Source organism: Cervus canadensis, chromosome 10 (assembly GCF_019320065.1).
Source record: "Cervus canadensis isolate Bull #8, Minnesota chromosome 10, ASM1932006v1, whole genome shotgun sequence".
NCBI lineage: Eukaryota > Metazoa > Chordata > Mammalia > Artiodactyla > Cervidae > Cervus > Cervus canadensis.
The window spans coordinates 11,275,244-11,292,414 of NC_057395.1; the positions used below are offsets into that span (position 1 = coordinate 11,275,244).

A 17,171-nucleotide genomic window follows, 5' to 3' on the forward strand; every position below is an offset into this window, starting at 1 on the left:
AAAGTGAAGTCGCTCAGTCTTGTCCGACTCTTTGCAACCCCATGTACTGTAGCCTACCAGGATCCTCAGTCCATGGGATTTTCCAGTCAAGGATACTGGAGTGGGTTGCCATTTCCTTCTCTAGGGTATCTTCCCGACCCAGGGATCGAACCTGGGTCTCCCATGTTGCAGGCAGACGCTTTACCGTCTGAGCTACCAGGGAAGCTTAAATAATATCAAATCATTCTGCATGGTCAATAGTAAGTAGCCAAGACAAGATCTGATATAACTTTAACAGGACATGGGTGGGTTTCCATATTATAGTCTCACTGAATTGTATGTTCTGAAAGACCTGATAGGCCACTTAATTCCAATCCTGTCATGTTAGTTATGGAACCCAAAGACCAGAGCCTTTGTAGGACTTACCCAAGGTGATCTGGTGCGAGGGTGGGGGCACTGGAAATGCAACACAGTTTGTTACACATGCTGGCTTCCCCTTAGTTTGCATCAGACCATGAAACCAGTGATGAGATGCGTGATTGGCTCAAGGATGATCATCAATCACTGGCCATGTTCTTAATGAGACAAATTTGGCCATGAGCAATACACATCTAATTTATAATGATGTCAATTTCTTACATTAAAAAGTAAGTTAACTATTAAAGATGAATCAGCTCTACTTGGTGAACCAAGTATTGGACTCCTTCAAATCTTTATTCACCATCAAGAGCAATAGCCCCATTTTAAGTATTTATCTTTCTTTGCTAGTCTCATTCCATATTCTTGTTTCCCTTCCTGGTTTACATAAAAACTCAAAAACACAGTTCTTAATGCCTTTCATTAGAAACAACTAAAGCCAATAGAGGCTGTCCACCTAAGGGGTCTTGAGTTCATTTGCCACAGGATTCCACTGGATTAAATCAGAATTCTTGTATCTTTTCCCCACACTCTCATATACAGAGATTATTTCCATGCATAAAAAATGTCATGTGTGTTATATTAAAGCTTGAGAGGCAGTATAAAACCTTAAGAAAGACTTAATTAAGGACAGTCTAGAGAGGAGTTGAAAAAAGAGTCAAAATGTAGGGAGTACCAGCTAACATCCTAGTGGGCTGAGCAGTTCAAAATTAAGGCAAGTGCGACTTTAGACCTCATTCTCATTTGAGAGTTCTATTTTCAGCCATCAGTTATAGACATTAATACTAATGAATGCTGGAAATAGTTGTACTACATTGTTGAGCTAATTTTACATAAATACACCTCATGTTTTCTGTACTTATTGGACTACTCTCCAATGTCATTTGAATAGTTCACCTTTAGGGATTTCTAAAGGTTGATTTCTAAAGTCAAAAAATACCTGGAGTAATAGGCAAATTTGGCTTTGGAGTACAGAATGAAGCAGGGTAAAGGCTAATAGAGTTTTGCCAAAAGAACACACTGATCATAGCAAGCACCCTCTTCCAACAACACAAGAGAAGACTCTACACGTGGACATCACGAGATGGCCAACACTGAAATCAGATTGATTATACTCTTTACAGCCAAAGATGGAGAAGTTTTATACAGTCAGCACAAACAAGACCGGAAGCTGACTGGGGCTCAGATCATGAACTCCTTTACTGTCAAATTTTCAGACTTAAATTGAAGAAAGTAGGGAAAAGCACTAGACCATTCAGGTATGACCTAAATCAAATCCCTTATAATTATACAGTGGAAGTGACAAATAGATTCAAGGGATTAGATCTGATAGACAGAGTGCCCAAAGAACTATGGATGGAGGTTTGTGACATTGTAAAGGAGACAGGGATCAAGACCATCCCCAAGAAAAGGAAAGGAAAAAGGCAAAATGGTTGTCTGAGGAGGGCTTACAAACAGTTGAGAAAAGAAGAGATGCTAAAGGCAAAGGAGAAAAGGAAAGATACACCCATTTGAATGCAGAGTTCCAAAGAATAGCAAGGAGAGATAAGAAAGCCTTCCTCAGTGATCAGTGCAAAGAAATAGAGGAAAACAACAGAATGGGAAAGACTAGAGATCTCTGCAAGAAAATTAGAGATACCAAGGGAACTTTTCATGCAAAGATGGGCACAAAAAAGGACAGAAATGGTATGGACATAACAGAAGCAGAAGATATTAAGAAGAGGTGGCAAGAATACATAAAAGAACCATACTAAAAAGATCTTCATGACCCAGATAATCATGATGGTGTGATCATTCACCTAGAGCCAGACATCCTGGTATGTAAAGTCAAGTGATGCCTTAGAGAGCATCACTACAAACAAAGCTAGTGGAGGTGATGGAATTCCAGCTGAGCTGTTTCAAATCCTATAGATGATACTGTGAAAGTGCTGCACTCAATATGCCAGCAAATTTGGGAAACTCAGCAGTGGCCACTGCTGGAAAAGGTCAGTTTTCATTCCAATCCCAAAGAAAGGCAATGTCAAAGAATGCTCCAATTACAGCATAATTGCACTATCTTACATGTTAGTAAAGTAATGCTCAAAATTCCCCAAGCCAGGCTTCAACAGTATGTGAACCATGAACTTCCATATGTTCATGCTGGTTTCAGAAAAGGCAGAGAAACCAGAGATCAAATTGCCAACATCCACTGGATCATTGAAAAAGCAAGAGAGTTTCAGAAAAAACATCTATTTCTGCTTTATTGACTATGCCAAAGCCTTTGACAGTGTGGGCCACAACAAACTCTGGAAAATTCTTAGAGGTGGGAATACCAGACCACCTGACCTGCCTCTTGAGAAATATGTAAGCAGGTCAGGGTGCAACAGTTAGAACTGGACATGGAACAACAGACTGGTTCCAAATAGGAAAAGGAGTACGTCAAGGCTGTACATTGTCACCCTACTCATTTACCTTATATGCAGAGTACATCATGAGAAATGCTGGGCTAGAGGAAGCACAAGCTGGAATCAAGATTGCCGGGAGAAATATCAAAAACCTCAGATATGCAGATGATACCACCCTTATGGCGGAAAGTGAAGAAGAACTAAATGATGAACGTGAAGCAGGAGAGTGAAAAAGTTGGCTTAAAACTCAACATTCAGTTGGCTAATTCATGTCAATGTATGACAAAAACCACTACAATATTGTAAAGTAATTAGCCTCCAGCTAATAAAAATAAATGGGGAAAAAAAAAAAACCTCAACATTCAGAAAACTAAGATTATGGCATCTGGCCCCATCACCTCATGGCAAATAGATGGGGAAACAGTGGAAACAGTGACAGACTTCATTTTTTGTGGCTCCAAAATGACTGCAGATGGTGACTGCAGCCATGAAATTAAAATATGCTTGCTCCTTGGAAGAAAAGTTATGACCAACCCAGACAGCATATTAAAAAGCAGAGACATTACTTTGCCAAAAAAGGTCCGTCTAGTCAAGGCTATGGTTTCTCCAGTAGTCATGTATGGATGTGAGAGTTGGACTATAAAGAAAGCTGAGTGCTGAAGAATTGATGCTTTTGAACTGTGGTGTTGGAGTAGACTCTTGAGAGTCCCTTGGACTGCAAGGAGATCCAACCAGTCCATCCTAAAGGAGATCAGTCCTGGGTGTTCATTGGAAGGACTGATGCTGAAGCTGAAACTCCAATACTTTGGCCACCTGATGCTAGGAAAGATTGAGGGTGGGAGGAGAAGGGGACAACAGAAGATGAGATGGTTGATGACATCACGGACTCAATGGACATGGGTTTGAGTAAACTCCAGGAGTTTGTGATGGACAGGGAGGCCTGGCGTGCTGCAGCCTGTCCATGGGGTTGCAAAGAGTTGGATACTATTGAGCCACTGAACTGAACTGAGGCATTTCTAAGGACTGTGCCAAAGGGAGACACTTTATTAAATGCAAATTTGTCATATATTCTATGCATTTTATTTATTATATTTGGGGAAAAGTCAGAAGAGGGGGAAAGTCAAAAAAGTTCACATCTTTCCACCATCAGAACTTCTGGCTATAGTGGTCCTATCTCAGGCTGCCTTACAGGAGAGCCTGATGAGGTCAAGAGTTTTCCACATAATGGAAAATGCTGGTGCGCGTAAGCATCACCTATGCAACTTGTTGACAATGCTACGCTCAGAGATTTGATTGAGTAGGTTGTCACTTTTCTGTTTGCCCTCAGCTGCTTTCCCTGCTCTGGTCTGTATCACAGGGACCTGCATATCCCTGGATACTCTGTCCCTGTGGCTTTCATCCAGTTAATGGGCATCATGGACAGAAGATTGGCAATTTAAGATGGGGAAAAGCCTGGGGTCATTACCACCCTCTCTTTCTGTTTCAAGGGCATTTCGGGCAGTGGCGCTCATACAGGCCAGCCTATGCTTTCACGGTCCCAGCTCTAGGCTGGTAACAGCATTGCCACCTGTGTTCCTTCCCTCACAAGGCTGAAAACGGCTTCCTGCTGATGTTAGGGTGTCTCACTGTTTCCTACTGGGCTGTCTCCTGTACCACTGACGGCAGGATGTGATGGGCAGAGTATCACAGCAATCGCCGAGAGCGTCAGATGCTGAATTCCCCACAGAAAGCCTCCTTCCCTCATCCTCAGCTTGGTAGTCCTTCAGTGGCCACACACACATACAATTTCCCAGGTAAAAATTCATGGAGAACTGCTAAGAAAACTACAACCCTCACGTATCATTTGGCTTCCAATGTTAGTAGTCACAGTATTGAAATTTTTTTTTTTTCCATCTTGAACCACTGGCTAAAATCAAATCACGTAGCACCAACAAAGGACACATGTAGGTAGAACTAATCTGAATTCTCAGCTCCAGCCTCAGTTCAAGGCTTAGCTACTAAGTCCAACAAACCCCAGAGATATCATAGTGACATTTAGATAACATTTTCTGTGAGAGTTAAACAACACAAACATATCGGCACAGGAAGTCAGGAGTTGAGGATAGCTTCCCTGGAGACAAGTTTTGTTTTTCTTCAGCCAGAGCTTCCAGGACAAAGGCCTGGGACTTGGACTGGCTTAGCTCTCTGGCTTCCCTGGTGGTTCAGATGGTAAAACAATCTGTCTCCACTGTGAGAGGCCCAGGTTCTATCCCTGGGTCAGGAAGATCCCCTGGAGAACAAAATGCCAACCCACCCCAGTATTCTTGCCTGGAGAAATCCATGGACAGAGGAGCTTGGCGGGCTACAGTCCATGGGGTCGAAAAGAGTTGGGCACAACTAAGCAACTAACACACGCGCACGCGCGCGCACACACACACACACACACAAGCTCTCTGGCACCTGATGCTTCAGGGACAGTCATAACTTGGTGTCACTAGGTCACAAGTCCAGGGCTTTGCATGGGGTCTTGAGTTCAGGTGGGGAGAAGGCAGAACTCTGGGTACAGTCCAAGCAATGCCGAGGGTGTAGAGAGGCCTTCTGCAGAGCAGAAGGAGGAGGAACAGGAAAGCCAGGCCTCCAAGTTGGGCCCAGACAGAAGGAGATGAAGCATCAGGCAAATGGAGATGGAATGGGGGCTGGTGCAAGAGATTCTGGGAGCTGGGCAGAAGTTCTGCACGCAACTCTTTTATGGGCAGGTCAGGCCAGGTGAGAGGCATCCAAGCTTCAGGCTCCTCCCTTCAGATGCTGCACTAACTCTTCATGTATTCAGGGTTCTTGAAGCAGTTTTTGCAAGCAGGCCGGTCTCTTTGATTAAAGCAGGGGAAATGCCTGCAGATTACAGCTCCAAGAATCAGTCTCAGGACCAACCCCTCCCTTGATGTAACTTTGATCAAGGAACATGACAGAGCTCAGCCTCACAGCCCGTGAGTGATGTGACTGATGGCTATTAGGATGCATGAGAGAACATCCAGAGGGGAGCTGTCACTGAAATCCAGGGCTGCAGGATTCTACTTTTTTAATGGCAATCGTGACTGTAGACCTTGGTTGATGGTAGCATCTAATGTCTTGCTGTGTCAAAAATCTCCATTTATGAGCTCATGTTGGTTCTAAATAATGTGAATACTCTGAGCCTTTAAATCCAAACACCCTGCAGACCAGATAACCTAATGAAGGCCTTTCTTTGAACAGAAAGAAGTACTGTTTTACTCTCACACTGTCAATATTTTAAGAAAGAAAGAAACTTCCAAAGTGAGGACATATGCCTATGTATTTAGGATGTACACAGAAAATATCCACCTTAATTTACATACTGCTTTGTGGCTTTCAAATGATTTGATATACATTATCACATTTGATGGATATTATTTTATTGATTTTTCATACCACTTTTGAGGCCACAGAGGCTCAGAGAATTCCATACCCAATAACAAGCAATAGAGGTGTAAGATCTCCTGACCCCATAATTACTGCTTTCTTTTATTTGATAGGTACACATACAACACAGGGGGAGCCTCCCGAATTAGTGAACAAAATCTCCCCCCTTGGCATCTCTTTATTAAAAGTTAAAAAACAAAAACTGTTTTTGGCTGTGCTGGGTCTTCGGCGCCACGCAGGTTTTTCTCGGCTGCAGTGAGCAGGGGCTACCCTTCATTGCGGTGGGTGCACGTCTTACTGTGGAGGCTTCTTTTGTTGCAGAGCACGGGGCAGCTTCAGTTGTTCGGGCAGGTGGGCTCAGGAGTGGCAACTCCCGGGCTCCAGGGCGCAGGCTCAGCAGTTTAGCACATGGGCGCAGCTGCTCCACAGCACGTGAGATCTTCCTTGATCAGGAATCGAACCTGTGTCTCCTGCACTGGCGGGGGAACTCTTCACCCCCGAGCCACCAGGGAAGCCCCGGCTTTGGCATCTTCAGTCACACTTCTGATGCTGCATCTCCTTGTTCCACGACACACAGTTCTTATCTACTCTCTTCTGCCAAATCACCTGATTCATGAGGTTTAATGCATTAGAACCCTCATTATTGGGACAAAGACAAAACCCTGGTCATGAGATGTTCTATAGCACCAGCCTGGTTATTTTGAAGGTTTTATGGCAGATTGGAATCATTTTGGCATGGATCGACCTGTAGAAATTTAAAAGCCTTTCACTTACTTATCCCGTGTCTGCCTTCCTACCTGGAGACTTTGTATGCTGTGCATGCCTCTCCTTGCTCTGTGGCTAAGTGGATTCCTATTGATTTAGGAAGGTTTTTATTTGGAATGTGGATGTGCTGGGGAGAAACCTTTTAGCCCCTGGCATGACCTCTATCCACACCATCCACTGTGGCCATGGGTCCCCTAAGCATGTATGGTGTGTCATCCTCACTCTCAAAAGAACAGAAACTCCCTAAGTGTTGGTAGCTTTCATCAGTTCTCTCAAATCCATCGTACACTGTAGTCGTCCACAACGATCTGAGGATTCTGGAACATGGCATGCCATGGGCCTGCCCTGCTGCTCTGTGTATGCTATGCCTCGCATCTAGGGAGACTGTTTCTTCTTCCTTCTTTCCAAATGTCTTCCTTCAATAGTCCTTTCAGATTCCACTCCTGCTTTAACCATCCCCCTTCTAGGCTGAATGAAGTCCTTCCCCTCTGTATCCTCATAGAGCTTGTCTAACACTGTACCATTTTACCCTGGTTGATTCACTCTTTAATCCACTGCCCCCACCCTCACCCACAGGAGCTCGGATGTGTGACTCTGTGGAACTCTTCCTCTGCGCTCCTGGTGCCCTGCAGCTGCCTTCAGAATGAATGAATGGGAGGAAGGAAGGAAAGAAGGAAGAGAGAGAGGAGAAAGGAAGCAGGCGAAGAAGGGAGGGAACGAGTGAGGAAATGGGTGAATAAGTTTGCTAAATGGAGACCCTAATTTAACGAGGATTAAAGATGAGCTCTCCACCATTTCGGCTTTTGAATGAAGCTCTGCTCCTCGTGCTGGTCACAGGGCTAAGGCTGGGAGCTGCAGACATCATTTAATGGGATTTATGATTTCTGCAGTCTGTATGGATGATGATGTGTTTGTTTGATTCTGTTTTCAAATCCATGTTTCTCTTCCATGATCCTACTTCATTTCTAGCTGGGGACTAAAACCCCGTACTGGTCAGACAACACAGAATAGGCTGTTGCACTGACAAGTCACGGGAGTGGAACTCTCTGGATATGGGAAAACGGGAATATCCTACAGTTAGGGGAGACAGTACCACTTGAGTACAGGATGCAAGTAAGCTGATTGGTAGGCAGCAGCTGTGCATAGCATTGGCTAAATTCCAGGGATACTTTTTGAGGAAAACCAATATCCCTTGCTTTTAAGTGCCTTTCCACTCTGAACACATTTTCAACTTCAGGGTTATTCTTTTCTTTATAAAAATCAGATGAATGCTAGAGTAATCTCCGCCACTCACATTTTGCCTTGAGCAGAAGGTAATTTTCTTTTTTATTGAATAATCCTTAAACATAATTAAAAAGAATTGCTTTCAAATATCAAGTCTGTGAAACATCAGCTTCTTAACATAATGCTCATTTTTCTCTAAAAAAAAAAAAAAACTATGGTATTTATAAATGATTGAAAGATCACAGCTCACAGGAACATTTCTGCACTTAAAATAGGTCCTTAGAGTAAAGCATATAATCTAGTCATTCATCCTCACTCGTTCATTCAACATATATGTAAGTGCCTACTGTGTATTATGTCGTAACTGCTTTTCTGAAGAAAGCAAACGCAGAGTATGGTGGAACACAGGCAATATATGGTGACTAATGCTCAAAAATATAAAGTATAATATGGAAAACCAAGAAACACATTTCAGATGATCCTCTGGAATGCACCCAATATTGGAAAAGACCCTGATGCTGGGAAAGATTGAAGGCAGGAAGAGAAGGGAACACAGAGGATGAGATGGTTGGATGGCATCACTGACTCAACGGACATGAGTTTGAGCAAGCTCCTGGAGTTGGTGATGGACAGGCAGGCCTGGCGTGCTGCAGTCCATGGGGTTGGAAAGAGTTGGACACGACTGAGTGACTGAATTGACAGCGCAGTATATGACACTAAAAACCACTGTGAAAACTTCCAGCTTTTTCCTGTGTGATTACAAACTCATCTGAAAAACATCTTCATTCTGATGTTTTTTCATGGCCATAAATTGGCAAAAATCTAATATTTTCCCCTTAAGAACCAATGTCAGGGACTTCCCTGATGGTCCAGTGGTTAAGAATGCAGGGGATGCAAGTTCGGGCCCAGACTGGGAACTAAGATCCCACATGCTGAGGAGCAAATAAGCACCTGTACCACAACTAGACAGTTTGTGCACCACAGCTAGAGAGTGTATGCACTGCAACAAAATAACCCCATGTAACTTAGTGCAGTTTCTGTTGCCGTGACTAAGACCCAATGCACCCAAATAAATATTCTAAAAAAAACCCCAAAGTATCAGTGTTGGCACCTGTTACCTTGCACTCCTAAACTGAAGTATTAACAGAATTGAGTTTGAAGATTTTGATGGGAGAATACGGTGGTTTTGGCACAAAGGAGAGGCCAGTTTAAATTTGCTCATCCAAGTTTTCCCCACTTCAATAAAGGTTGTAAGCACTTATAACCTAAAGAAATCAAGGCATTACAAATGACTGGTCGTAATCTCATCGGTCGTGATCTAAGCACTGTCCTATCTATTCTGTGCTTTTCCAGACTCTCTCTGGTAAGGCACAAAGGTTACAGCGTCACTGCCCTAGAACGCACTGATATGGTTAGTCTTAGGTGGGCTTCCCAGGTGGTGAGCTAGTGTAAAGAACCCACTGCCAGTGCAGGAGATGCCCGAGACAAGGGTTTGATCCCTGGGTTGGGACGATCCCCTGGAGGAGGGCACAGCAACCAACTCTAGTATTCTTGCCTGGAAAATTCCATGGACAGAGGAGCCTGGTGGACTACAGTCCATGGGGTCACAAAGAGTCAGACACAACTGAAATGACTTAGCATGCATGCATGGGTGCAGAAGGACCACTCAGCTGGAATCCCTCTGAGAAAGCCCCAGAAGACTCTCCCCCAGGGCCCAGCAACTGTCAATCATTCAGGCAGATAAGCTTGCTCCAGCCACCACTGTAGAAGTGCACACTTCAGAGCCTGCATATCCATTCTTGGGTGTACAGTCTACTTAGTGCAGCCTTGACTCCCGATTAGAATGAAAGGTAGTCAGAACATCCACAAATATGCAGCCGAGAGTTTATTATGTGCTGGTCATTTTCCTGGCTGACTGATTCCATTAATTAATCTCAGTACTTCTCCCTTCCCCAACTCATCCCCATCCCCACAAGCAGAAAAGGAAAACACAGTGAGCAATGGAAATTACTGCCTATTCTTTCTTTTAAAGGTATGTGGATAAACACAGAAGTTTTTCTCTTCCTTTGCAGTGGATAATGCTACCGGGCAGACCCTTAAGCCAACTTAAGACCATTTCTTAAGGGGGGTTTGAAGACACTTCTTGCTGTTTTTGTCTTATTTCCTGTGAAGGCTAGCATTGTGCAGAATATTTGCTTTCTTTTAGGTGTGTCATAGAAAAAGGTATCTGAGATGTTTAATGATCCTCCTTTTTAAAGAATATCCTCAACATGATAACCTTCTTTAATATTTACTGAAAATATCTAAATTCTCTTTTTGGAAATAGAGCATAAATCATGAATATCCTTGAAAAATTATTCTTGAGGCCAACTGACGTTCTCTGAAACACTGCCATTGTTTTTCTTCTTATCTTTGAAAAGTTTTGCAAAGTTTCCTCCAAAGATTATATCCATCAGGAAGAGAGTAGCTTTTGAAAATATCAATAGCTTCTGAAGAAGAAAATGGCTTTCAAGAAACAGCCATCCAAAGGAAAAGTTCTACTATATTTAAGACAATTAGTCTGTCATTTACCATGATTTAGAACCCCATATCCTCATGAGAGATGACAAATGCAACTTTACTTACTATTCCTTTAACCACTTACTAGTACTGGAATAAGGTAAAGCTGTAGAATTGAAATTTATATATCAGCCACATTTTTATTATTAACAATGCTGAGAATTTTAGAAGGAACATAACAAAAACAGATAGTAGAACTAAAAGCCATATAATTTCAAAGATAAACTTCATCACATGTTATTTCGTTACTTATATTCTACCCAGTATCCATTGTACAGACTATTATTCCTCTTTATGTTTTGCAGAAATATAACTTATAAAGCATTATACTAAACATCACTTTGAAAAAAATGTTTTAGTAAAACAATCTGTGTTCAGGCACACCTTTGCTTATACTTTTGCAGAAAACAAATCCACTGACTTTGAAATAAAATAATTTCACAGCAATAACGCTTCAAGGTAGGTGAAATTTCTTTCTGGTTCAAAACAATAAGAATAGCTTTGATGGATTAGGAAAAGGTAACCCACTCCAGAATTCTTGCCTGGAGAATCCTATGGACTGAGAAGCCTGGTGGGCTACAGTCCATGGGGTTACAAAGTTGGACCTGACTGAGTACCAATGCACAAGATGTTTACTCATAAATGTTTAAAAAGAATATATTTAATATGTTTAAGGACAGTATCTGTATAGAAATGTTTGCATATAGAACCTCTAAAACCTCCAAGTTCTTGGGAGTATAGACTATACAGATAGAATTTAACACACGGTAAGTTTTCAATAAATGTTTTGCTTTACATCTTTTTTCTGTTTAGGTACCTACACACACACTCCCCCAGCCCCAAATTCCAGCTTATTCTCCTACAAGGGACAACAAGAGCATAATGTAAAATAGTCTAACTTGAAAGGAATCATCTGAATAGAATGTATAGGGACGAAGTTCTCTACTAATATATTGATATTCAAGAGTAACAAATACCAGAGTACGTCTTTAGATTGAAAATTACCAAAATCTGTGCAAAATTCTCATTAGTATTAAATATTAATATTACTATATTTCTTTTTTTAACTTTTAATTTTATATTGGACTTTCATTAAAAATGTTGTGGTAGTTTCAGGTGTAGAGCAAAGTTATTCAGTTAAACTTATAAAGTATCTATTCTTTTCTGGTCTTTTTTGCCAAGAGAATGCACTGGTCATAGCAAGTACCCTCTTCCAACAACACAACAGAGGATTCAACACATGGACATCACCAGATGGTCAATACAGAAACCAGATTAATTATATTCTTTGCAGCCAAAGATGGAGAAGCTCTACACAGTCAGCAAAAACAAGACTGGAAGCTGACTGTGGCTCAGATCATGAACTCCTTATTGCCAAATTCAGACTTAAAGAAAGTAGGAAAACCACCAGACCATTCAGGTAAGACCTAAATCAAATCCCTTATGAGTATACAGCAGAAATGACAAATAGATTCAAGGGATTAGATCTGAGACAAAATGTGCCCAAAAAACCATGGACAGAGGTTTTCAACATTGTACAGGAGGCAGTGATCAAGACCATCACCAAGAAAAAGAAATGCAAAAAGGTTGTCTGAGGAGGCCTTACAAATAGTTGAGAAAAGAAAAGAGGCAAAAGGCAAAGGAGAAAAGGTAAGATATACCCGTTAAAATGCAGAGTTCCAAAGAATAGCAAGGAGAGACAAGAAAGCCTCCTCAGTGATCAGTGCAAAGAAATAATGGAAAACAATAGAATAGGAAAGACTAGAGAGCTCTTCAAGAAAATTAGAGCTACCAAGGGAACATTTCTTGCAAAGATGGACACAAAAAACGGACAGGAATGGTATGGACATAACAGAATCAGAAGATATTAAGAAGAGGTGGCAAGAATACACAGAAGAACTATACAACAAAGATCTTCATGACCCAGATAACCACAATGGTGTGATCACTCACCTAGAGCCAGACATCCTGGAATGTGAAGTCAAGTGGGCCTTAGGAAGCATCACTACAAGTAAAGCTAGCAGAGGTGATGGAATTCCAGTTGACCTATTTCAAATCTTAAAAGATGATGCTGTGAAAGTGCTGCACTCAATATGCCAGCAAGTTTGGAAAACTCAGCAGTGGCCACAGGACTGGAAAAGGTCAGTTTTCATTCCAATCCCTAAGAAAGGCAATGCCAAAGAATGCCCAAACTACTGCACAATTGTATTCATTACACATGCTAACAAAATAATGTTCAAAATTCTCCAAGCCAGGTTGGAGCAAGAGATGAAAATTGTGAACCTCCAGTGTTTAAACTGGATTTAGAGAAGGCAGAAAACTAGAGATCAAATTGCTAACATCCATTATGCAGATAAAAAAGCAAGAGAATTCCACCAAAAACATCTACTTTTTTCTGGGCTCCAAAATCACTGCAGATGGTGACTGCAGCCATGAAATTCAAAGATACTTGTTAAAGGAAGAAAAGCTATGACCAACCTAGGATATTAAAAAGCAGAGACATTACTTTGCCAACAGAGGTCCGTCTAATCAAGGCTATGGTTTCTCCAGTGGTCATCACCCTGATGTGAGAGTTGGACTATAAAGAAAGCTCATAAGCTGAAGAATTGATGCTTTTGAACTGTGGTGTTGGAGAAGACTCTTGAGAGTCCCTTGGACTGCAAGAGATCCAACCAGTCCACCTAAAGGAGAAAGTGAAGAAGAACTAAAGATCCTCTTGATGAAAATGAAAGAGGAGAGTGAAAAAGTTGGCTGAAAAACTAGATGGGCATGGGTTCGACCTTTCATTGCAAATATGGGGGAAACTATGGAAACAGTGAGAGGGGCCCAAAATCACTGCATGGGATGCACAGAGGTTTCCTTGGAAAAAAGCTGAGGGATTTAAAAAGCAGAGATTATTTGGAGGTGGGGCTTACAGTACTATAAAAAAAGCTGTGGACTTTTTGAACTGGGTTTGGAAAGACTTTGAGTCAAAAGGATCTCTACTAAAGGGAGTCAGTCCTGAATATTCATTGGAAGGACTGATGCTGAAGCTGAAACTCCAATACTTTGGCCACCTGATGCGAAGAACTGACTCATTTGATAAGACCTGGATGCTGGTAAAGATTGAAGGTGGGAGGTTAAGGGGATGACAGAGGATAAGATGGTTGGATGGCATTACCGACTCAATGGACATGAGTTTGAGCAAGCTCTGGGAATGGACAGGGAATAGTGGAGTGCTGTAGTCCATGGGGTTGCAAAGAGTCGGACATGACTGAGCAACTGAACTGACTGATACTTTTTCAAATTATTTTCCCATTTATGTTGTTATATAATACTGAGCAGAGTTCCCTCTGTATGTTGTACAGAGTTGCCTTGTTGGTTATCCATTTTAAATACAGCAGTGTGTATATGTCAGTCCCCGGAGAAGGCAATGGCACCCCACTCCAGTGTTCTTGCCTGGAGAATCTCAGGGACGAGGGAGCCTGGTGGGCTGCCGCCTATGGGGTCACACAGAGTCAGACACGACTGAAGAGACTTAGCAGTAGCAGCAGCAGCATCTATCAGTCCCAAATTCCCAAGGGTCAGGGTGGGAGAGAGATAATATTACTGTACTTCTTAATAAGCACATATATTTCAAGACAGACTGTATTGCCTCACAGTGAATCATCTGTTTTCACTGAAATCGTCTGAGCAGAAGTTGGCTAACTATGGCCCTTGGAAGAGAGGGAATTTCTGCAGATGGTATGAAGTTGGATTCGGGCAGAGGTTTTAAATTCCACAGATACATAAAATGCATTAGAACCAATGCTATATAGGTTCTACATAGCACCTATATGGGTGCTATATAGGTATCCCAAGTGTTTATTATCAAATTAAAGACATACATCCATATGTGTGTGCGCCAAGTCGTTTTCATCATGTCCAACTCTTTTCAATGCTATGGACTGTACCCTGCCAGGCTCTTCTGTCCAAGGGATTCTAAAGGCAAGAATACTGCAGTGGGTTGCCATGACCGCCTCCAGGGGATCTTTCCGACTCAGGTATCGAATGTGTCTCTCTCATATCTCCTGTATTTGCAGGTGGGTTGTTTACCACTAGCACCACCTGGGAAGCCCCGTACATCCACATGCATCACTGCTATTTATTCTGATCATTATACCAAAAAGAGATATCCATGAGCCCTGCTGTTTGTGATAACATGGATGGAACTTGCATAAATCAGACAGAGAAAGACAATATAGTATGATCTCCCTTATATGTAGAATGTAAAAACATGTTATATGTCAATTATATCTCAACAAAGCTGGGAGAAGAAAGGATATTTTGACATCAAAAGAAGTAAGAAGTGCAGAGTCTTAGAAGAGGCAATCCTTCTCAGAAACAGGAGCTAATAATCTTACACAAGTGAATGTATGCCATGGTTACAAGTATCTACGACTGAGAACAAGCCAACCCAAAACTTAAACAGCGACCTTTTTACTATCTTTTCAACTGTGTGGGTTGACTGAGCTCAGAGTGGGGCTTGATGTATGTCAGCTGGCAGTTGGCTGGGTGCTCAGCAGTGGCTGTTGACCAGAGTCTGCATGTGATCTTGGCATTTGGTTTGAGCCTTTTATCATATGGTGACTGGGTTCTGGGAGGGAGTGTCCTGAGAGCAAGCATCTCACCACAGGAGGCAGAAGCTTCCAGTACTCCTACAGTCAAGGCTTAAACTGGCCCAGAAGTCACAAGGTCCTCCCACATGTAAGAGAAAGGGGAACAGACTCCACCTCTCAGTGGGATCATGAAGATTTTTGAACATCTTTAATCTCCCCAAACCATCACTCTGAAGTTTTTCTCATTTTGCTTTGACTGGTGAGAGTGTTGTCTAAGATGGGCACCTGTCTATGGACCATTATTAAGAAATGAGCTGGTGTGAGCAGCTAATTCTTTCCTTTGAAGAGAAATGTCCTTGGCAGTTTCTCTCCATGGGTGGGGGAAAGCTCATGGGCTCCATGTTTTTCCATAAATGCTTTAGAACAATTATTTACTTTGTCATGCCACACCACAATGGCATCAAGCTCTACTTATATAGGCAACTCTGCAAAACAGAAGGAGATCTGGCCTTACTGTGCCATGTATAGACAGAAGGAACCATGCAGTGGGTTTTCTCACATTGAGCAAGTTAGAATGAAGGAAGGATGTGTTTCTTCTCTTCCACCCCTTCTAAATACACAGTTTTCATGCAAATTTGAATTTCCCCTCTCTCACCGATCTCTGTAACAGTCTATGTTGGTCTTGTTGCTTAGTCACTAAGTCATGTCCACCTCTTTTGCAGCCCCATGGATTGTTGCCTGCCAGGCTCTTCTGTAGATGGGGTTTCCCAGGCAAGAATACTGGAGTGTGTTGTCATCTCCTCCTCCAGTGGATCTTCCTGATCCAGGGATAGAACCCGCACCTTCTGCATTGACAGGTGGATTCTTTACCACTGAGCCTCTAGGGAAGCCCTGTAACAGTCTATAGAACTGTCCAATGCAACTTACTCCCACAAGGTAGAATAGCTGTATCTTAAAATAGCACTATTCATCAGAGATGTCTTAAATGTATTACTGTTGAGAAAATAAAACACACACATAGACAAACATGCACACACACACACACACACACACACACAAATATGTGGTATATCTATGAGTTCAATGAAATCATCAAACTTAAATCAATCCCATCCCATCCCCAGCATAGTAAATGCAAATTGTATAATCGATCAGGAAGCTGTACAATCAATTCAGGTTCATCGCTAACAGCTGAGCTCATCAGCAAGACCACCAGTCACTGATGGCTCAGCAATTAATTGGATCTCTCTGGTTGATCCAATTACACCATTAAGAAATAACCAGACCAACTATTTTACAGTCTGGTTATTCCAGTTGTCTTAATGACTGAATTGAACTGGGTTGCCCAGTGACCCCAGCAATTGCTTCATGATTGGCCTGCAGGTGACTGAGACAGTCAGTCATCCCTGGCCAGTGTAATCTCACTAATAAAGTGGAGCTGTCTTTTCATATGCTGCAGAAGCACTAACAGGATTGTTTTCACCATAAGCTGTGGCCCCATCAGACACAAGGACATTTTCTGACAATTATGCAGCCGTATGTGCATTTGACCGGCCGCCCACAGCTTGGAACGAGTCTACCACCTTGGTATGGGAACTGCCGCATGACTGAAGATGCAAATCCGATTAAGTAAATTGTAGTTGGAAACCAGGCATGTTGATCAATAGTTGGAAACTTTTATGAACATCGTGATGACTGCTATTTAATGTAAATCTCTTTATTTTTCCTGCTTTCAAAGGAAATAAATGACCACTTTTTTCATTGGCTGACATGTTTGATCAAAGCATAAAGAACACTGGAGAAGCAGTGCTTTTAAAAGCAATCTAGTCATGCTCGGACTATAAAACCTTAA

At 42.1% G+C, this 17,171-nt stretch overlaps 1 protein-coding gene across 3 annotated transcripts in view; it reads right to left on the minus strand.

Moving 5' to 3' along the window:
• Positions 1-17,171, minus strand: part of MACROD2 (mono-ADP ribosylhydrolase 2) — a 2,136,932-nt gene that overhangs the window by 251,685 nt on the left and 1,868,076 nt on the right. The window lies entirely within an intron of this gene.